We start from the raw sequence: 24,351 nt of genomic DNA on the forward strand, positions 1-24,351 counted from the left end.
CTGTAACATATTTGCCGTATCCTTAAGAAGCCGTCTGGTGTAGCAGGTAAACAAGTCGGCTTCTTTTTTAAATTGTTAGTTATCCGCTGGAAAATCTAACAAAATAATGAGAAAAACAAAATACGCAAGATATGCTACACTCAGGCATAAAATACAGCGAATTTCATAGGAATATCGTATAATTTTTAGCCACACGTAGTACGCATGTAAATCATAAGATTATCTTATGAAACGGCATTTATTTGGTCAAATCGGTTTGCTTTGATTTCATGTTCCATAAGGCATCTTTGAATTATCATAAGACAATATTATACATTTCTCTTATGTTTACGAGAATCATGGATGCTCGTATGAAAGTCGAACGACTGGCAAATGCAATTACTTATAAAATGTTAAGGTAATCATGAAAGTCGTATGTTTTTCATATTAATCTTATGAAAACAAAGTTTTGTTACTGTTCTAGTCATCATAAGATGAATCTTATGAATTTCGCTATGCGTTTTGCCTTAGTGTAGGTATGCCAAGATAAGCCTTTTCTCTAGAATCGATGTGAGTATATTTCTTTTGAAAGGACAACGTCAACAATTGGAGATGGCACTATTTCTATGGATGTTGAAACAACGAGAACTGAATCGTAGTCTCTTCGAATACATTTATTTTAACAGTAAAGATATTTTGTCCAAAACCTTAACGTGCCAGATTCCTTCATGTTTAGTTTTGGGTGGTTCAACAATTTTAAGAAACGGTACGGGATAGGTAAAGTGATGTTGTGGGGGGGGGGGGGGGGAAATTATCCGCTGATGCCATACCGTTCGACCCAATGCGTTGAACAAAAATGGAGAACGCTGATCTAACCAACGGCTTCAAAAAAGTAGTGTGATAATAGAAACATGGCGAAAAATAGGCTATTACCCTACTATAATTTATTCTTTTGACTAGCTATAACTTTTTATTACTTTTACATTGGTTAATGCTTTAATGTAATTTTTTGTTTTGTTTTGAATATATCACGCTTCAGGTATATCACGCTTAAATACAGACCGACCGTAATATAATCGAAACATTACTGTAAATCCCAAATCAGAGCATGTTATATAGCCGAACTCTAAAATTCATATGAAATGGTGGATTCATTTTTGGTTTCATAAATAATATTCGTAAAGTTGTGAACTAGTTCACGCACAGAAAATCGTGTTACTGTTATGTGAAAAAAGCAATCTTCTCAGAGGCAGAATTCGAACCCGTACCCCCCGGCCAAAATTTTTTTTGGCTTGTATAAGCTTAGGTAGCGGTATGCAGTAAGGGTTTGCTACTTTAAAATTATAACTAGTTTAAGATCTCTTAACAGATCGTCCTTCTTGATTCGCCGCTGGTTTCAAGCGATGTTTCAGTGCCGACACATAGTATTTCAAAATCGTGGCTGTCGATCCATTGTATGTACTATGTGCAAATCGTACTGAATATGTAATGTACATTTCCACCATTGTATTGAACATAATGAGCAATGGAATCGTAGTTTGGACAAGTGAGAAAGGCACAATTGCACCACTAGGTGGATTAAAACAGGTTTTTGGAGCTAAAGTCAATCCGGCGCTAGCATAGCCCGGTAACTAAGTTAGTATCGGATTCTGATGAGATGAAGTCGAAACGAAAATTCCACAACTAATTTAGTTATAAGTTTTGTGCCCTTCACGCGGAAGATGGTTTTAAACAGTTTTCTCTATAATGGAGAAAAAATTGTTTTTACCTAAATTTTAATTTTAAATATAGCATAGCGAAAATATTTTTTATTTAGTTTTAACAAAAATAACTATTTCCTCATTTTCCACGTTTCTATACAAACAATCATACATGTTTCCTAAGAAACATGCAACAACAACAACATTTCTTGGATTGTATGTGGAAACTGTCCGGGCAGAAATTGTTGGTGCGAAATTCACCTGTTAGCACGACCCTTTATTCTAAGCAATTTAGTACTTACAAAACGGGCAAGCCAAGCAAAGAATTTAAACGCATTCCAGCATAATTTCTTCTTTGCTCTGCCTGACAAACTCGACAAATACTGCTACCAACCAGTTGAGTTCAGAGCACATTTTTACATAAAACCACATGAGAATGATGATCGCTGATAAATTACAAAACACCAACAGCCTGTAAAACAAAACAGCAACCCTTGTAAGTCTGTAACTGTTCGCATCCAAACCATCTAAACATCTAATGAATATTGCAATTAATGCGAGGTTTAAACGAGCAAACAGTACCGACGCCCACCCCAGCCATAATGATGCCGTCCGAGAGAAGTAAGAGAGGATGGTGTTGAACGGTTAACTGATGCCATAATTTCTCCACGATTCTATTGTTTTTCCCATCGCATATTCCAACGCACGCGTGGGCCTCCCTAGACTACACCGCGAGACGATGATCTTTAACACCTATCGCAAAACACGGTTTTCTGGTTGGTGATTGGTGGAGGTGTCGGCGGGGAGAGACTTGACTAGCAACACAACAAAAACGAACCTTGCTACACCAACCAAACTGGCTTAGTCTTTCTTCGCTTGTAGCAGAACAATAGAGGCCGATGCTGGTTGGCACGCGTCAACTTTCTCAAGCCGACGAGCGCAGTAGATCGTAATTCATCTGAGTGTTTTACGACGACGACAAACGATGGCGACGATGATGCCAATGATAGTATAGGAATTTCTCCTAACTGTACCCGAAAGGTGAAGGTTAACATTATTTAATAGCGGTTTTCGTTGTTGTTGTTGCTGCGTGTCAGGTTATCGTTTAGTTCTCACCTGCCGGCGAGATGGTCGATTATGTTTCAGTTTGGTCGGAGCGGATGGTGTTGACTTTAGTTAGTCGCGCTGGCGCGGAATTGTTTTATTATCTGATAGAGATGATTAATTGTTTTGGTATTGACATTGTATGGATGGAGAAGCTGCAGGTATTTCCTAGTAACCGGAAAATGAACCGGAATTTTGACTGGTTCCAGTGATACAACCGATACTAATTAGAATCGGTTGTGTCACTAGACGCGGATACTAACTAGAACCAGTCAGAATTCCGCTTTATTTTGCTGGGTTTGCGACGTATTCAAAAAAGAACTATATCGAGGCCTCTGGATGGCTCTTATGGGCTCTCTTGAACAGACGTATAGGGCCGGCGTAGCACTTTTAGCTCGAGTGGGTAGTAAAATAAGCATAGGGTGGGTGCCTAAGTATTACTAGAAATTTGTCGCATTACAGACACATAAAATTACTTGCAATGAATACATTTGTTCGAATGAAATCGTCATAACTGTGTCAGATCTCGACTGAGAAGATTCAATTTTTGTTTTGCTCTGGCTTAACGGGATGTATGACCAACCGACTGAAAAAGTAACTATTTCTCACTTTTAAATTTTATTGCATTAATTTCCTGTTCCCTCCAATAAAACCTGAAGCCCGCATAATGTTGTTGCCTAATAGGAAGGCATCCCCGACGACCGACACCTCCTCAGTCTCAATGGAGGTCGATTTTAAGATTTCCCCGGATGACAAAAATAATGCTGATAAGTCTCCTTTACGATACAAATTATGTCCGTCTAATACAACCGGCCTCTGGATGGTCAGATCACCGTATGTTATCTGTGAGCGATCTTGAACAGGTAAATATAATTGCGGGCTGCGAACTTTTTACGAAGAAGTATCTTGTCTACGTACCCGCCCGGGAAGTAGAGATTAATGGAGTAGTCTCCGACATGGGCCATAATTGGGGGGTCCTTTTGCTTCATTCCGTGAAAATTTTGAATTGCCACCAATTGTGTTCAGCAAAATCGAGGAGCATAAGCTTCATTTCGAGCCGTTCGCCGTATCTGATCTTCAAAGCTTTGCTCTTTTGAACTACGTTAGCATGCCTGTTCGTCTTTTAATGCCGCGGTGCATGCACTACCATCGTTGCAAACAATTAGGCTATACAGCTATTCATTGTAGAAACAAGGCACGGTTCGGAATATGCGTAGAGAATCATGAAAATGATTCTTGCTACGGGGATGCTGAAGTCTTCATACTGTGAGAGACTCTGCATGATCTTTCGATATACCTCGCGTACAAATTTTGCGGGGAAAACTGAATCATGCCGAGAAGAAATGCTAAAGAGGGATACACCACCAGCCATGAATAATTTCTACGCTCTCTTGTTCACTAAAGAGCGCGATTCTGACAATCCCATCGAGAGAACATCTTCTAATGTGTCAATAAATTTACGAAGGAGGAAATTTTTTTCCTTTCCTAAGCTTCCTCGTAAAGGTCTGAGGGTGTCCCATGATGGGCCTCCAAGTATAATAACTCGAGGAAGTTTCGTTACAAAATCGAAGTAAGTAAACAGGAATTTTCACATGGGACATCAGTCCGAGATTCAACCTAGTCCTGATCAGATGAAATTATTTGATATGGACTGGACTAGATATTAAACACTTCCAATAGTGAGAGTTTTCTACTAAATGGCCCTCCTAGAGCGATCGTATCCTTAGATGACTAATTCACCGAGCGAAGTCACTATTTGCAGAAGTATTATCGATTATTTGAAACATTTTAAAAATAATTTGCAGTGTGATGCATTTGCATTGTGTGAAACCTGGTCAACTTACGTCTTAACTGTCAAAAATTTAACATTATTCGCCAGGACCGAGAAAACAGTATGGAGGAATATTTTAGGGTCAAAATGTGCTATTATTTCAATTGAGTTAACCTTTACTCGGTACCAGGTATTGAAGTAAAAAAGCCAGCAAACCAGCACTAAATCCCTACTCGCACCTTAATTCTGGTTTTAGAAGACTTCAACTCCCACGTTATGGCATGGGGTTGTCTTAACGATGATAATTGATCTACCTTCCTGCATGATATTTGCGACAATTTTAAGATGATCATCTTAAATACGGGAGAAACGACACGAGTCCCTATTCGCACTGGTTCGTGCGCGTTAGATTTATCATTGTACTCGTCCTCCCTGCAATTAGAGTGTACCCATTGATTGAAAGAGCTACACGACCCAGTCTATCCGAAACAATCGAATCAAAACAAGAAATTCCTCCAATGGAAGAGTAGAAGGTTTTGGCTTGCTTGATTCTCGGCACTGCGATTAAATGTCAGATGATACGAGTACCCGGTGCAAACACTCTGTGGTAAGCCAGAGTGTGCTCAGAATTGCACGCGAAAAAGTCCTATAAGGACTTTTCGAATGTTGGACGCCCGAAAATTCCCGAATATATGCGATGTTAGCAACGCAAATGAAAAACTTGATGAAAGCTGAAAAACGCGGATATTGGCACCAGTTCGTCGACGGATTAACGAGAGAAACAATGTTTCGTGTGGTCACTAGGCCTTACCTTGTGTATTCGATTCAACCTTTGATCGGAATACACGGAACCAAGAAAACTTTTTCGACGGCAGCAGCATTCCATGTAGATACACACTAAGCCAGCCAAAAGTTGTTCAGCAATTTATTTCGACGACTTGCACAGTAAAGTAATATTTTTACGAAGCTGGCAGCAAATTGTTTCAAAAACTGCAGTAAAGTTTTCATTTTTTAGCGATTTTCAGTAATTTTTCAAACTCGCAATAATTGCGGTAAAGTTTTCATTTTTTGGCGATTTTCAGTAATTTGGCTGAAACTCGCAATATTTTCACTGAATTTATCAGCACTTCTGTTTTTTCGGTACATCAACATTATCCAGTAAAATACTGATTGTTCGGCAAAATTGTACCAACACTACCGAACCTCGTCAAAAACTTACAAAACAGATACAGCAAATCATCTGTCTATTCGCCATTTTCAGAGGAAACTGCTGACTGACCAGTATTTTTTGACGTTTAGATAGAACGGATTGGGGAGAGTTCGGTAACTGAATTGTTTTACTGAACTGATTGCCGAACGATTTGCTGTTCAAAACCCCAGGAAAATTTTACTGTGCCCAGTAATTCAAATTAAATGTGCACACATTCAAACAATAGATGTTTCGCGATGCAAAGATAAAACTGCTTATAAATGTAGTGATTATTCTTTAAACACACAAATTTATCTCACAGCATTGCAGTGCGAGCTGTGTTTGTTGATGGGATAGTGAATTCGGCAATGGCGATCTAACGTCCATAATGTAGGTGTTCCCTTTGCTAACATGTCACTATACTTGTCTTATGTAGGTATATTCCTACACCATAAATATGACCGGGAAGATTCACATGCAAAAACGCATGGTTCTAATGCGGGTTCTGCATTTGAACTGGTGTAATGCATATAAAGCGACATTTACCCGAGAAAAACTGCATCACACAGCGATTACGCTCCAGAAACTCACACAACCTTACGATTGCTAGTATATTGGTGAATTCAGCATTGTGAGAGTATTTGATTTAGAATGAACCACACACAAGTACATTAGTATGAATGAGTGCCACAGGCTTTGGGGCCCCTATTATTAGTTCGAATCAAAACTCGTCGAAATGTCAATTGACGGTTCATCCGGAGTGTTCATTTGTGTTTACATTTTACTTAGGTTATCAATTTTATTTTGAATCCATCACCTAATGTGGCTACGCCAAATCGCTTTTACACGTGCTGTCCGACTTCGCTACCGCTCAGTCGGACTTAATCTAGGAATGGCCCCTATATTTGAGTGAGCCGGGCAAACGAGTGGATCACAGGGGTGCTTGCCTCTGACGGCGGGTGGAAAGTTTCTTAAAATTTAATATGGGAAATAAAAATTTTCTGGCAACGCTCCAACGTTGAACTGTAACGATTTCGCCACCTGGGCACTAGTTTGACGCTATGGAATGAACTTTGTTTACTTTCGACAAGTTTTCACACAAACGAAAAACTACCTAAAATTGAGTTCTTTTGATTCAATGTCGGGGTATCGTGGAGGAAGGTAAAATTAGGTAAACCGTGTTGAAGGTAGTTTCCGTTTAACCACGGCAAAATTCACAACTCATTGATGGGTTATTTATACTCAACCTTGATTTCAATATACTAAAATTTAAGTTGTACAGTCGTGATTCGCTGGTTGGGCCACAGTCTCTGTCCAACTAACGAATTTGATTCGCTAGTTGGAACAATTGACAAATGTCAAACAAATGGTATAAAGGGATGTCAGTAGTATAAATGCATATGATCACATCTCTAACTCTTGTCAAAGTGAATTTGAAATAACATTTTGACATTCAGATGCTTTTTAAATGGACAGTGGTCCAACTAGAGGATGTCCAACTAAAAAGCGGTCCAGTTAAAAAGTGTCCAACCAGCGAATCACGACTGTATTTACTTAATTTTGAGTATACCACAAACAACTCAAAAGTACCTTACTCCACGAAAGACCTCGACTGAGTCGAATCTTTTGTTTTGTTCTTGACAACACTAATAACTGCGAAAGCGACGCGCAACACAAAAGTAAGTTAAAAGAACTTATTCTTTGGGTTGTTTTATTTTTCCGGACTGATTCGAGCCAACAACATCCAGCCTTTCTCAATCTGTCAAAAGACAGCGGCTCTTCTCTTTTAGTTCGAATCTAAACTCGTCGAAATGTGAATTGACAATAGGTCCATGGGCCCCTATTATTGACTCGAATCCATACTCGTTGAAATGTCGCCATATCGCTTTTCACTCGTGCTGTCCGCCTACGCTACCGCTCAGTCGGATTAAAACTAGGAATATCACCTATATTTGAGTAAACCGGCCAAACGAGTGGATCACAGGTTCTGACTCCCTACGGCGGGTCGGCGCCACCTCGCCCTGCGGATATTCAGCAGTTTTGCGCCGATTCGGTTCCCGGGTTATGCGGGTAAACCGCAACGTATGGTATCCCTCTAATAGACGTTTCTGAAGGGGATTGGATGGTTACGGGAAGTTTCCAAAAACACTCTGAATTATAAAAATTTTTGTTTGCGCTCCAGCGCCCCATTGAACTTTCACGATTTTACCCCCTGAGCGCCAGTTTGACGTCATAAAATGGACTTTGTTTACATTCGAAGAGTTTCGATTCGAACCAACAACATCCAGCCCCAAAGTGATCATCAAATTTTGTATTAACATTGAGCTTCTCCATTGAACTCAATTTCGCCACCAGGGCGCCAGTTTGACGCTACAGAACAGGGATGCCAGGTACACAGACTAATCTGTGTTTCACAGATTTTCAGTGTTCTGCACAGATTTTTAAGACTGCCCAGATTTTCACAGTTTTCTGTTATAATGCAGAGACTAGCCTGGATTTCTCAATTTTTGATCTCGCGTTCAATTTTTAACTCGAGCAAAACCCATAAAAAAGGTCGTCACTTCTTGTTTGAGACAAATTTGTACGTTTTTCTTAACACAGATTTGCACAGATTTTTAAATAGGCTGCACGCAGATTTCAAGAAATATAACCTAGTCTTATTGTTTTCTCCGCCACTGTATGTACCGTGATCGCGCATAATCCAGCGTAGTTTCAAACATTTCACTTTGAAATTCATACTAAACTGCATTACTTTTTGTGGGTTTGTATTCAACCTAGTATCTTCTAGTAAAAGTGCTACGTTTCAGGTCCTAACGAGAAATGAAATAGACAAAACGTTGCACGGAATTACAAACATCATTTGTTAGGTGCGTAAAATATAGTGCTTTCACGGTATCTCATTTTGTAGTCCTGTATTCCAGTTGAAACCGACTAGAGCCAGCTACCAACACCAACCCTAGGCACTGGCTAATCTTTTGCGACTCACAGACCACCTTTAGAAGCCCGGTACGGTAGATCACCTTGGAAGTGTCAACTTAAATCACCATCAACCTAACGATTGACGCCACCCAACGAGGCTTCTTATTTCAGGCAGAAAAACAACAAAAGACGACCACGAAAATATCGAGCCGGTTATTTGAAACCCGACACAATAGCTCGGCTGCTCCCTCATCAAACCTTTTTTGCGGGGTCCCTTCCCAAAACGAGCGAACGAAAATGATCACAAGCGATGAAATTATCAAATTACGTGGAAAATTAGACCGGCCACGCCACCAATCTTTGGTCGAGTTTTTTTAATACACAAGGTTTCGAGTTGCTTACCTCTTGTTTTTATTATCTGCTTGTATTGTGTAGTTTCCATACAAAAAAGGACGTATGCAGAAGTAGCTCTTGCTTGAAGATCTCTGTTTCTCAGTCTTAGATTAAGGGGGTAGGTAATGTATCGGTAAAATAAGCCAAATCTGCAAATGAAAGAGAAAAAAGGACGGATTTAGTGACATAAATATCATACTACTAGAACAATGTTTAAAATTGGTTTAATTCGTGGACCCCTCGTTCGCTGTACCGCTGACTGTCAACTCCACGCATAGGCCGGGACAAGTGCAATATTAGTATTGAATATCAAAATGTTGCCCTCGTCCTTACCGATGCGTAAATTGATTTGTGCCGAACATAGGGGGGTCCACTTTCATCGCTAGTCACTGCGAGCCAGCGCTGCAATTGGGCCGTGCGCCGTCGACGAGAGCCCGGATACCCGGAATTCACACTAATAAATTTAAATTCGTTTCCGGCCAACTTTTTCCTTTATTTGAGTCACTCGTTGAGTGCTGCTAAACCATCTGTTATCGAGGGAAGCGTTTAACGACCTGAAACCGCCGACTGGGACCGACTTTTTCTTCGAATCTTCGCTTTTTCGCCTGCTGATAGTAATTGGCCAACCTAAAACCAGTTTTCACCGCGTCAAAATGTACCGTTTCTCCTGTCTCATCTAGCCCACAATTCGTTTCCGCTGTCGATACTTTTAGTCGTTCACAAACGACAGGAAAACGTTGTATAGCTTAAAACGGTAATCAAATAACTATCGGCTATGCTTCAAATATCACGAAAAAAAATGTTTGTTACCTTCGGCTGTTCTCCAAAGCATTACCAACGTCTCAACTCTCTCAAAAATACATATTCAAGTTCAATGTCAGCACACGGAAAATTAACCCACAAAACCAGTCTCAAAAGTGGCAGGGAACATTCGCAAAATGGCTATTATTAAGTGGAAAAAACTTTTCCAAAAATTTATCAGCAGCCGGTTTAGGGCCAGTCAATCCATTACCGCCACAACTGTAGCCCCGGCCCGAATCGAGAGAGCCCTTCGCAAAATCTTTCTTCGTCGCTCACGCTGCTGCTGATGCTGGATTTGATGGACCCTGTTATTTGCTCAATGAAACCTGTTATTTTGCTGTACCAAAAATATAAACCGAGTGTACAGTCCCTATCGGTGTCTTTTCAGACAATCTGCTGTTACCATACAGCAGCAGCCGGGCCGATGTAGGTGCATGGGAATCCGATGCACAAAGCACTCGGATTCGGACGCGGCCCAAAGCGACAGGAAAATGTGTGTAGATTGTGCGAGGCTATCGGAATACCTGACGGTGGCTGAGAAGAGGTAGCCGGCTTGATCAGGAAACTTGATACCTGATGAGAAGAAAAAAACCAAACGTTCTACCAAGTGTACGGATCACTGCCGATTCGAGTGAGTGTGTGTATGTGTGCGTGTGCACCGCAACAGGTTCCGGGGTAACCGAATACGATATACGGTCGGACGGTGCAAATAGATTCAGTGCATTCTGTTTGACAGCTTCCGATACGGTTGTATCCAATTTCGAACAGGTTTTATGAATGAATTCTCTCGGACCTCTCGAAAGCCTGGCAGCCTTGAACTATTTCCGGTGTGGGTTGGACGATCGAGTGTGCTTGAGAATCTAACGATAGATAGTTCTGGTTATTATTGCTTGTAGCACTAAAAACTGGATTCGAATCGCATTGCGCACTTAACATCTAATTCAAATAAATTCTTCTCATAGACCGGTTAGTTCGACTGGCATGTCTGTGAGAGTACCATCTCTATCACTTAAAATATACGTGTTTTGACAGCTCGCACCCAGTTAAACTCATTCCGGAACCGGTTCGGATTTCTGAATGGAGTCATTATGGATTCCAAATCAAATGCAACAACCGATTCCGACTCAGAATCGGTTGTTGCATTTGATTTGGAATCCATACTGACTCCATTCAGGATTCCGAATCAAATTCCGAATGGTTTGACCGGGCAGTTTTTAGATCACTCGCACTTTGAAAGTGCGGATCAGTGCGATAAAACATCAATTTCAAACGAAAATATTCGTTTCAAGTGAAACTGCGAGTCACTGTATCAATTGAGTTCTGCTGCCGTCCTCGTTTGAATCACTCAGAGTTCACTGTCAATTGAACAACAGGTTCTGGTCATTTCACGTTTTTTTAGTTTCTATTGAAAACCAACCTCACATTAGAACGGTCTCAGCTAATGGAAGTGAACCATTCCAATGAACCACTCACAAATGAATATGAATGAACACTCACTGACATGAAAATAACTCCGACCAAGATAATAAATACGTACAGGGTAAAGGCTATGATAAAACGAGACAACTCAAGACGGATAAAGGTAGGAACATTTTTTCTCTGTATGTCTGTATGAGTTGTCATTTTTTTCAATGAAGCTGATAAATCAGGAGGATATGAAAAAGAAAAGAATAAACAAATGACGTAGTGGGCTTTTCTGTTTATATAAGTTTTGTTTTGGTTTGGTAATAATTATTTTTTATTAGTAGTTTCGAGATAAAAAGTGTCTCTAAGTAATCGAATCGGAAGATCCGAGGTGAAACCCGGCCTTTTCTCTCTTTTCATTGTGCGCCAAAGAATCGGGATGCTCGTCCGGATGATTATGTTTACTACCAGGGGCCCAGCGGCCATGCTTAATTTTACAGATATAAAACAAACACACTCAAAAATGACAAATGTTCCGAACCTTTCTATCTCTTCATCTTGGAGCAGTTGTCTCTGTAGTTAGTTTTCTTGACTTTCTTGTACCCTACCGAATAATTGTTGACAGATGACTGTATGCAGCTAGCGAGGTTGGCAGTGCAGCCAATTTCTTTGTCATATTTAGATATGTTGCCATAATACACATAATAATGACCGCTTTATTAACTCACATTTCTCCAAAATGTATCTGGAATAGGGATCTTTAATTTGGGAAAATTGTGTCAGTTTTTCATATGTATTGATAGCGGGTGTCCTTACGAGTACACTCATATCATTCTTAAACCTTAATTATTCTTTTCTGATTTTTAAATTAAAAAAAAAACTAATGTGGTTTTCGTTTGAAGCGAAACTGAGTCAGTTTCTAGCCCCAACTGCTGTCAAAATGTATGAACTGACAGCGGTTGGGGTTAGAACCTGACTCAGTTTCGGGTTCAAGCGAAATCGCCATAAATTAAATTCAACCGACAAACTGACAGTTGTCCTACTAAATGACATAACTCCAAATATCTCGTTCGCCTCATTGTTAACCGGGACAGCACCCCACACAGCATGATCTGGTACTTTTGCAATCCGCTAGCAGCCTGCCATCCCAAGTTTCATATGCAAAATATGGTAGATCTGATAAGGCAACCTATAGAGTCGTGTAAGTCGCATGGGTTTGGATGTGTTATTGTCCTAAAAGGAAACAAACTAAAAAATGTTTCGAGCCTAAAAATTGAAAAAGGGCTGAGATATTAACTCACGGTACTATTCTGCATCACGATATGCCTTAACCCGCACAACCCTAAAGATCCCTATTGCCCTTCAATTTGCCAGCAAATTGCTGGCAATGAGCTGGTGGCTATTTCAAATGCAACATTTGGGCGATTTGCCGCTGTCATTTTTTGCCGCCCTACCCGTCTTTAAATGGCCTACGCCCCACGGAAGGCGCCATTAGTCGCCCTTAGTTGCCTAATATGAAAATTACAAATAATACATATTTTCGGATTCATTATCTACTCACATAAACTTATCAGTATACTAGGTAATCACCACGAAACTATAGGAAGAAGCAATGGTGAAATTGGTATTGCACACCAAAACTTACCACAATCTGACGTTCATTAAGATTTTAAGTCAGAGATCTTGTTCTACTATAATTACACACGACTCCACAATTTCCTACATTCGTTGGCTTAATGAAGTGCACTAAGCGAACAAATTACAAGCGAGAACATGCCAATTGTCCAAAAAATAAGCTTAAGCCAAACATGAACCGCCATGTTGGAAAAACGCGAAAAACAACCAAGGGATAATCCATAAATGACGTAGCATTATATGGAGGAGGGGGGAGTTTTGTATTTTGTGATGATGGGTGACGACAGGGGGTAGGGGGTCATGTCATGCTACGGAGCTTTTTTAAAGGGGAATAGGCGTTGACCTTATATCACAACCTTACCAGTTTCATCTAACTTACATCTTTTTTTTTATTTTTATATATTTTTACGTGATCAAGGGGGGGGGGGAGACTTACCGTCAAACTACGTAATTACCAGGGGGTATTTAGAGTTTTGTGACGAAATGCTACGATGGAGGAGGGGTGTTAAAAATTACTCAAAAAATGCTACGTCATTTATGGATGATCCCCAAGTCCATTTTAGCCACAGAAAATTTGTCTAAGTATTTAAATTGCCTTTAAATCGCATTCGCAAATTGCATTTGTTCCTAGGTGCAATTAGCACAGGCGAGTTGAGTCAAACGTCAAACTGTTTAAATCGCCTGACCATGTTCGTCAGCATTTTTTTGACTGGGTTGCTTCAATTTCTTTAATGGCAAAGTTGTGACGACAAATTTCTATGCAAAATCACATATTCCTCGCGATATTTCAACCTACTAACACGTAACTCAACAGGAAAAACTACCTTCACCTCACCTTCAATAGAATCCAATCACCCGAATAATTCTAACCGATAATTAAGCACTAACCATCCCAAAATTGCCCCCGCTCTACGAAATCCCTCGTGATCCTGCGCTGTTTCAGCTGCATAGCAACAGTGCTGGTCACCCCGGAGTTATTCATCGCCAAAAGTTACAGTTAGCTGATATTGTAGCGCTATCAACGGTGACGGAGATAGACACGGCGGCGGTGGCGGAAAGGTGGTGAAGAAAGGAAATAATTTACCTATTCATAACTCCACAATGAATGAATCCAGCACTGAAAACAGTCATAAATAACTCTTACGTTTCGTTGCTCACCGTGTTGTCCGTATGAATGCGAGTGCCGATCCGAATGGCTTTCGATGGAGTCAGTACATGTACCGAACGCGCAAATAGGCCGCCGAGGTTTCCTTCTTCCTAGTGGAGGAACAGAGGTTCTGCGCACATATCGAGCCCGGCCGGTGGTCACTCGAGGATGGTGTCACACTTGAACAAAGGAGTTCAGCCAACCCACCACCAGCCCCCTCCGCACTGTATAGGTTTTAAATGTTTGTTGTTTGGAAGTACGAGTTCCAGTATTTTTTTTCTTAAAGCCACGAACCATTTTGCGACGACCGAGAACTTTGCATGTTTGTAGTACGCGACGACATTAAAGTCATCTGTTTTGGTTCATACACACTAAACAACTTATTCCCGAAGCAAATGAATTTGCATTTAAATACGATACTACTAAATATTTAGCGAAAAAAAAAATATTTGCAGATGCGTTCAGCTTAAGTTTTTCAACCAACCCAATCCGTAGATCATTGAACCGACCAACGTCAACTATTGTACATAGCTACTACTGGAGACTGTTGGAATCTCAGTGGAACCATTAAAATAATGCAGTGATTTTTTTTCGGCCATCAACATCTAAATACTCAGAGGTCAACCAATATGTATCATCGTTGTCCCCCCAAATTTGCTCACATTTCAGCTTAACCAGTAAGAGAAAAATAAATTATTTATTTTCAAACCAACCACAGATCACTGTCCCTGACTATTGAACTTGATAATCACATCGTGTAGATCTTCCGGCTATGTGAAAGACCATCCTAACGGGGTTTTCGTTTCTCTGTGTGACCAGTCAGCGCCGCAGCATCGCGGGTTGTTCGAGTGGGTCGCTGTGAGTTATTTCGAGCTCACACCCGTTAACTGTAAATTCGTAAAACGTTTCTGAACCTGACCTGAGCTGACACACGATTGTAGTGCTCCCGATCGGTTGCATGACTGCTAGCTCTCCCAGCGCACAGTAAGCAGCAATCGATGATTTACTATCAGCTAATACCACGTAAAAAGGCCATTCAACTCGTTTCGCGGTTGGTCCTCAACGGTCGGGCCGATCGCGGAGCCCCCGGAAAATCGCTGGCAATAGCCCGGGGGCTGGTCGCGCGGAAGCTGTCCATTCTTATGCATATCTACTTACTGAGTTATTTATTTTTATTTATTTATGGATATGATAATGTGCACTTTTTTCTTTCTCTCCTCCATCCGTTAGTCGGTTGATGTTTTCACGGGGCCAGACAATCTTCCGCCCGATCGGTTCATCGGGTGTTGTTTTTTGGCACCTTAACACATCCCACTGATGGGTGATGCTGATAAATTTCAATAACGGACTTTCCCGCTTTAATTGTTTACTTTGTTCTGCCAGCGGCCAGCACAAGCGGTGGCGGGGTCATTCGGTAGCCCGTTCCACCGATCGGGGATTGATTCTCGCATTGTTGTTTCTCAGCAATTGGACCATTTAGCAGGTACACGTGAACTCTTCGCATGGAGTATCGCGGTTCGGTCAAATCTGACTTCACCGCTGTGCCGCGGCAGGGTGGTGGTGGTGGTGGTGATGGAGGGGTACGAACGTTGAACTCACATCGGTGGCGGCGGTGGCTTCTCCATGGCTAATTACTGCTACGCTAGAGACAAAAGGCTCGGGAGAGAGGTTCGCTGTCGATTCTAGCGTGAGTTGATTGCGCAAATTCCCTCTTTGACGCAACAAGAGATGCATAGCATCATCAATCATCACACGGGTGTAGATGGATACAGCTATCTAGGAGTATTGGCTGTGATCTTGGATTGCCACTGACTGGGGTTTTAGCCGCGGTAGCTCATTTGTCTTCGTTCGGAAATTGGCTGGTTGATGGAGGTTTTTGTTAATGTGTATGTATGACTATTTGAACGATCTAGTCTGCGGTCGTGGACTTCATCGGATTGTTCGATCTGAAATCGGGATGTTAAGCTATTCTGTTACGGATGGTGATGAAAGGTTCTTTTTTAATTCAGGGATTAATCGGGTGTCCATTCGAGGGTGAGATTTGCGTTTGGTCTTCTTCCTAAAAACACTTACATGCAGCTGATATTTGGGGCCATCCCTAGTGACAATTGAGGTTTTATGGTAGTTTTATAGCCACTCATAAAACTTAGATTGCACTTGTAGCATTCTATAAAACTTCAATACAACCAAGTCAAAACTACTGTTTCATGCAAGCTTGTATACAAAAAAACTTTCGTTTCGAGATGCAGAATGTCACTCCAGAAGTTCTGAAGCAAGATGACATCCAAAGTAACAATTCAAATACTAATTAGTTTTATTCAAGTTTCATGGATATTCTATTAAAGCATGAACGAGTAAATCTGGTTCTATCATTGCTTTTGGCAAGGGCATGTAGGCTTATGTGATCGAAAAGTTTTACGAGTTCTTCAAAAAAAAACAGTTTTAAAAGAATCTTGATCCCCTCTTAAAACATCCTTTTACAACCTCCATAAAACCAAAAAAAAAAAGTTTTATGAAGTTCTTGTTGTAGCTGAATGTAACTTTTGAATGCTACCATAAAACCTTCTTAACACTGTATCACATTAACGAAGTGAAAACAGTCTGGTATTTGAGCGTTCAAAAATAAACAAACAGATTATTACAACTGACAGGATAAGTCAAGTCACAGAGAATAGACGTCCATCACCAGCTTTCAAATTGTGTAAAAATCCCTACCGTTTTCGAAGGTAATTGGGATAGCTCCACCAGGTGCGCTACTGTCGTCATGTTTTTTAGTGGCCGAGTTCGACTGAATTGACAGCGGTTGGCGATAGGTTCATCCGAAGTGTTCATTTGTGTTTACATTTTGCTAGCGTTGCCAGTTTTATTTTGATTCCACCGCCCAGTGTGGCTACGCCACAGCGGTTTTACGCGACCGCTCAGTCGGACTTAAACTAGTGATAGCTCCTATGGTTCAGAAAGCCGGCCAAACGAGTGGATCACAGGTTTGCTTGCTTCCGACGGCGGGTCGACTTTGTTTACTTTCGACAGGTTTTGAATCGAGCCAAGAACATCCAGCCCAGGGTTATCCGGAGTGTTCATTTGTTATTGCATTTTGCTAATGTTGCCAATTTCATCTTCATTCTACCACCAAATGGGGCTACGCCACATTGCTTTTTACGCGTGCTGCCCGTTACCTAAACTAGGGAAAGCGCCTATGTTTGAGTGAGCCGAGCAAACGAGTAGATCACAGGTTTGTTTGCTTACGATAGCAGGTCAGCGGCCACCTCGCCCGGTGGAACCTCAGCGGCTTTCCACCGGTTCCTAGGCATCGGTTATGCGTCTAAGCTGCATCGTACTGGTATACCATAAACAGAGGATCCTGAAGGTTATCTGATGGTTTCCTAAAACATAATCTGGGAAATAAAACTTTTCTGACAACACTCCAGCTCCCCGTTGAACTCTAACGATTTCGCCACCTGGGCGCCAGTTTGACACTTTGTTTACATTCGACCTCATTTGGCTTCTTATATTTCCTTCAACGTTCTTCTTCCCAGTCACCACCACGGCAAGCAGAAAGTTAGCAAAAGTTGAGCAAAGCGAAATTGATACTGGCAGAACTTCTGCGAGTATTTTGCGCGATTTGTGCGAGAATTCTGGCAAAGAATTCGCTTAAATGCAACAACCCTTTCTGACAGAAGCGGTTAAACCAACCGATGCTACTCAATTTTATCCAGAATCCAACCAGGAATGTAAGGCCAAGATTTCTGTACGCTTCCTGCCACATCTTTGTCAGATGTTTTGCTCATTTCGTGCTAATTTCCAGGATCTTTGCACAGTTTATGTCCGAGTTATGCCAGGGTTTGCTCGGTTCCTGTCAAAATTTGCCAGAAAACGCGAGCGAAACCGAGTTCGCCCTAGTTCAACTAACCCGACAGGATACGCGCAGGAATCTGACAGGGCTGCCAAACTAAGACTGACAGAAATCTACCAGAGCGGTTTCTGTCAGAAAATTTAGTGACTGGGTTTTCGCACACATTATCCCTGCCGAAATCTTTCGAACAGTGTGGCTGCTTTTATTAATTAACTAGCTAATTCCCGTCGCGCGTCAATTTCAACGAAATAGAAGAAAAACACAATTTGTTTCGAAGAGCCATCCGACGGGCAGATAATGCCCAACCTATAGGACATAAACACGCTCCATAACAAATGTCCACTAGGTATAAATTTTTACACCAATCGGTTAAGCCGTTTGGAAGTCGATAAATCATATACATACCCATACATACCCCTTAAACATTCTAACTAGAATCGGTTGTGTCACCGGAGCCGGAATACGAATTAGAACCAGCCAGCATTCCGGCTGAGCTTAACTGGGAAGTTTAGTAAAATTTGATCTGGAAATAAAAATTTTCTGGCAACGCTCCAGAATTATAACGATTTCACCACCTGGGCGCCAAGTTAACGATATGAAATGAACTTTGTTTACTTTCGACAAGTTTTGATTCGAGTCAACATTTCACTAACCCTGCTGTACCATTTCCTATGGTGCCAGTTGTCAGAATAACCCAATCAGCAGCTGGAAGATTCTAACATAAAATTGGAACAAGCACAGCTCCCCCCCCCCCATTTTCATGTCTTGTCTTAGCATTCGACGAGCTTTGATTCGAGATACCCACTGAGTAGTCCAAAAAATTGTTTCAAAATCTTTCAACACGGTTCCAACGATGAACGTCTGTAGAACGGTTATTTGGGCGTCGTCCAGCGTTGGCCCAACGAACGTCCGTCATTGGATGATTATGAAACTAACCGTTCTTAGAGCCTACATCCAGCCTACCCATTTCGGAACCTGTTCGGAATTCTGAATGGAGTCAGTACACGGTTAAAATAAAGTACCCATTTATGAGTATCAGAAGTATCCATTTTCTAATTCCAATCCAGCTGTCATAAACTGGGTACTTTCTTGAATTAGAAACTGAGTAAAATATTACCCACCTTAATCTTGCTACCCTACAAGAAAAATGGGTAATCTTTTACCCATAAATGGTTGAAAAAGACTTTGCCATTTTTAGACTGAACTGATTTATTGGAATTAAAGTATATAGTTGGGTAAATTGTAACTATAGACACTCATAGTAATAGACCAGCGAAGGTACTTTTATCGAGCCAAACAAACTGTCAAAATTCGGAGCCAAACGAGCATGACGTCATACAATGCAAATAAGCAGAACAAGTATTGCGATTTTATATTAAAAAAAATATTTTGTTATTCACAGTAGGTTTCACTTTTCATGTTCGTGTTAGTATTTTACAATGTTATTTAGAAAGATATTTATTGTGTTCTATATAACTGAATAAAAAGCATTTTACTTATATTTTTTTTCATCAAATTTGTGTTTTTTTAAAGAAATTGGATTTTGTTTGCTTTTCTTAATTTCTTGTTGCTCAGTATCAAACGTATAACTTCTCTTTTGATTCACATATTGAACCACTTGAAAAATTATTTTAATAAAAAAAGGTGATCGAATACAGTCGAGCACGTTGGAGCTTGCACATTTTTGGGTGATGCCAGTTTAACGCGCTTGTTTTTTTAGTTGCCAGTTTTGCGGTTTTTACATCCGCGAGTCTATTACTATGAGTGTTTATAATTGTAACCGGATCGGAATCCAGTAGGAAAAGCCAGGTTGACATGAGCTGGTAAGTATTGATAGTGCCAAAAGAAATGAGCCTCCGTACTTAATAAATTGTTCGTTCTTCCAAAGGGCCATTGTTAGGAATGTTCAATCCCGTCTACGACCAGCTTCGAATAGCTCCGGAAACCCCTAGAATGACAAACCACAAGCAGCAGTTTACTAATATGTGTCCGTATATAGCACCCCGTCGGAATACCTGTCATTGGTTGTGTTGATACTGAGGAATATTGTGGCCATCTGAATGCGGACTAATGACCAACGATAAACGAAAGATTTAAAAGGCTCAATGAATAAAGAGTGAGAATATTCGATAAACTATATGTATAGTTTGCTCATTATTTGAATTCTAATGATTTGCAACAAAATTTCTTCCGTTCTATAAGTACCCAACGATGGGTAAATTTCTACTCATTTTCAGTTCCAAGTAGTAGATAAATATGGGTAAAAAATACCCATTTTCTGACGTATACTGAAAATTCCCAATTGTGGGTATATGATGTTTATTCACTAAATTAGTTTTCCCAGTTTTGTCGGAGATGGGTAGTATAAAACTCATTAATGGATACATTATTTTAACCGTGTAGAACATTGCATGAAAATGTATAACCTCACTTTTCTGACAGTTGAGAGAGCTACTTGGACTTAAAAATATTCGATTCCACCCATTACCAGAGACTTGGTTCGAATCGCTTTTAAATTCTAACACCATGTAAACAAGCTTGCTGAGCTGTCATTTTTTCGAGCATTTTTACTCAGAGGACGTCCCCGGTCAAACCATTCGGAATTTGATTCGGAATCCTGAATGGAGTAATTATGAATTCCAAATCAAATGCAACAACCGATTCTGAGTCGGAATCGGTTGTTGCATTTGATTTGAAATCCATAATGACTCCATTCAGAAATCCGAACCGGTTCCGGAATGAGTTTAACTGGGTCATAGCTTGCAATCCGTATTGATTCCGAATAGTTTAACCGGGTAGTGGCTTAGGCCGTTCGCCCAGCAAGAGTAAGTCGTCCTACGTTACCCCAATACATTGAGCGTTTGTACAATGAGCACTCGATATTCTTAAAAGGGCGTTGCTGTCAAGCTGCCGTAAGCAACTCTAGAGAAAATTTAGAATAGGACATAATTAACAATGAGAGATTCTCTTTGGAGTCTTTCTCTTCTGTTCATTACTCGGTCGTTTCAACATTTAGTACTCATCGCTTTGCATAATATTCTAGTGATAACCATCGGCTTTCGATATGTACTGGTAAATTAGTACAAAGTGTTACAGTGACGTCGTAATAATCGAAATAGAAAGTAAACAAAGAGAGGCTGTCACGTCCTATTCCTAAATTATCTCCAGAACTATTGTCAAAATAAGAAGTATTGTTGGAAATCATTCTCGCTCACATATATAAACGACTGGCAAGATAATCAATACTGCAATACGCTGCATTTGACGTTTTGTTTTTCTTACCACTTCGCGAGTTTCGTCACAAGTTCTAAAAAATCCTCGGACAGAGCAGTGCAAAGAATATAGTTCCATCCAGTTACTAGTTAGGACAGCGAGCACATAAGTATATGCGAGCGGAACCGGACAACCGGACGTTGTTACGCCAATCAGTCTCGCAGTAACTTGTGTCATTATGGTGTACGCCATGTACAACACACAAAAATTTGACTGGGGTTCTTCTTTCGGCTGTCACTTCGTGAATAAGCGTAGGTTCATCATCCATAACCAGATTGAAGATTGAGCAGTGTCTTTGTTTTATACAGAACGGAGTACATACCAGCTTCTTGCGATCCTGGTGAAATCGCCACATTCACTTGGAAAACAGAAGAAACGACTCCCAAATTCGACTATAATGGCGAAGGTTGATCTCCCCCAAAAAGCATACAAATTTAGCCACCGTACAGAGCGTATCATGGCTGTGCCGGATACAGACATTTACTTACTTTGAACTTTGCTGACTGTGCCATTACCTTCGATACCGTGTAAAATATCACACATAGAAGATTTGTACATCGAAGAGCTGTCCGGTCTACACCACGAAATTTTCCCAAGGCCTTTAATTGCCGAAATGGGACTGACCGGGATCTGGTTTTTTCCCCTTATTCAATTCATATACATAATCCAGTATAGATGTGCGCTGTTTGTGTGATTGATTACTATGATGCTCTTGCCCGCCAAAAGGTCGGCTCGAAGTTAATGGCCCACCAAATTTCCCCCCGAAAATCAATTTGAATGCTCGCCGAGAAGCCACACGAAATCGGTGACCTTAACGTGCAGTTCAAGTGCGCGGGGGTGAGAGAAGAGTGGTCGTGGCGGACGCGTCGGCGGACCGGTAGACCCATGAGTCAAACAACTAATCAAAAAGATACTGTTAACTATAACGGAATAATATCGGGACCCGAGTGCACAAACAGACAGATATGTGTGCTCTGTGAGTGAGAGATAAAGGTAGGAAGAAAACAAAAACGGCCAAGCCGAAAGCGAACGAGGGAACGGCCGGCGACGATGGTGGCTTCAAGCGCGCGAAGGTGTGTGCGTTTGCGAAGCCGAATGTCAGCGTGTGCTTGCTTGTTTCAATATCTTTTTTTGGATTCGAACTCAGGGATTACCTGCACGATCACCATATCGAATGAGCGATAAAAAAAATAAGCAGTAATTAAATGGCTGAGATCTTGCAGCGATGCAGTGATGGGCGGACAGACCGACAGATCTATAGACAGACAGAATGGACAGCACAAAGAGGCGCACGGCAGTGTACAAAAATTTAAGCCAATATTGGTCAAAACGAATTGTTGATCACCGATCATGTGGCACCAATGAGAGGCAGCAACGCGAAAAGACGGAAAATAAAAAAAATGCCTGCTTGCTGGTTTTGTCACGTTTTTAACGGAACTCGAACCGTTGCGCTGCTGTTGGTGCTGCTAGATTGGCCGCGGTTAGCATGTGCAAGAAGAAAAGAACTGGTCAGCAGGCGGGACGCGCACAAGGGGGTGAGCACAAGAGTGATAGCAATCGCTGACCGTCATGTGCTCCCCCCATTCCTTCTTCGCTTCACACGTGCCATCCGAGCACTGCCTCCCACTGTGGTCCATCGTAGTCGTCGTCGTCGTCGTACATGGTACTCGTTCTGACATTTTGGGGCATAACGGGATGCTGCATCACGACGGACTACTCGACCTGGCTGTCTCCCACTGGGTCGAGCAGCACTGAGCCCCCGCCCGGAGGATGAAGTGTGTCAGAAGTTGAAACAGCTCACCGATCGATCGTGTGCAACATTGTGTAGGCACGGAAATCGGTGGCTAATAAGCATCGGGTGTATAATCGGGGCGTGTAATTAGGAGATAGAGGCTATAGATAAAAGATGTTGCTCGGGGAACGTTGAACTGGTCGAATGGAGGTAGGTTTTTCGGTTGCACTTGTGAGTTTTTTTTTGCGAAATAATTCCTGAAGGGGGTAGTGTGTCTTGAGACGGGCAATTTAAGTTTGAAATTTATTTCAAGGGAAAAGAGAGAATACTACGAAAAAATCATAGAACATAAACTTCGTTAACGACGACACCGGTGGTTACGTGGTAAGCGTGCTCGCCAAACACCTCAGTTGGTCTGGGTTCAATCCCAGTCGAGGTCGTTGAAATTTTTCTGAGGTGAAAAAACTCTGCGGTCTCGCCTTCCTTCGGAAGGGAAGTAAAGCCCGGTCCATGAGTTGATATGTCGATATCTAGTCCAGATAGTAGGAGTCACCTCTCTGGCATCGGTGTATGGTCTCGTAGCGGAAATACGCCGACGGAAAATAGTTAAAACATGAACCTCGATTATGATATTCAACGAATTCCAAATTTCCCCTCCCGAATTCATTGATAATCAATCCACAGAGAACAGACGTCCATCTCGAGCTTTTATTTTGTGTCAAAAACAAAATAATGTTCAAACATACTAATGCTTCGATTAGTAGGTGTTAGTTATCCGCTAGGGAGAGATGCGGAGATGCCATCTTGAGTCAACGAAACTGTCAAATTCTTGACAAAGCCGAGCCAATCTACCTTTTTTGGGAGCACTGTTAGATTTTAACAATTTAATTGAAGCTTGCCATTTTGTTTGCATTTCTCTCCACTTATCTATTCCTGGAGGATAACTAGTAGGTGTGACCTAAGACAAGACGTGAAAATCGGTTTATATTCTTTCCATTTTCTGATTCTTTCAAGATTATGGATTGGTTACTTTTTATTATTGTTAAAGTCAATCAACCACATATACGACAAATGCAAGATAAATACTTGTTTTACTCATTTGACTACAATTATATTTATTTATCAATAGTAATGACTTTTCCTTTAAATACAGCAACACTGCCAAACTTCATTTCACTATCCCTGCAGTAACATAGAGTTCTATGCAAACGATTTCACTCACACTACTTGGGGGTTTGTTTTCCTCCAGCTGTCATATATTAAACTGTCAGCCAAATTAAACATTTGAATTAGCTCTCGTAAAGTATTTATAATGGTGTTGAAATGCTCTATGTCGCTGTAAAACTGATTCGGGGGACGTACCATTCTGGTTGATCATATTTCATCATGAAAATAATCCGACCGAAAAGTTATTTTCGATTTGATTTCCTCCATCTATGACAGGTGGAGGA

General features: G+C 41.1%; 1 protein-coding gene across 2 annotated transcripts in view; it reads right to left on the bottom strand.

Annotated features, from left to right (window-relative positions):
- The window catches only part of LOC131684875 (uncharacterized), a 79,361-nt gene that overhangs the window by 37,948 nt on the left and 17,062 nt on the right, over window positions 1-24,351 (bottom strand). For both annotated transcript variants that reach the window (XM_058968115.1, XM_058968116.1), the window contains one exon: window positions 9,065-9,204. The gene's annotated coding sequence lies outside the window, so the exon portion shown is untranslated. The remainder of the gene's footprint in view (window positions 1-9,064; window positions 9,205-24,351) is intronic.

This window comes from Topomyia yanbarensis, chromosome 2, assembly GCF_030247195.1.
Source record: "Topomyia yanbarensis strain Yona2022 chromosome 2, ASM3024719v1, whole genome shotgun sequence".
Classification (NCBI taxonomy): domain Eukaryota; kingdom Metazoa; phylum Arthropoda; class Insecta; order Diptera; family Culicidae; genus Topomyia; species Topomyia yanbarensis.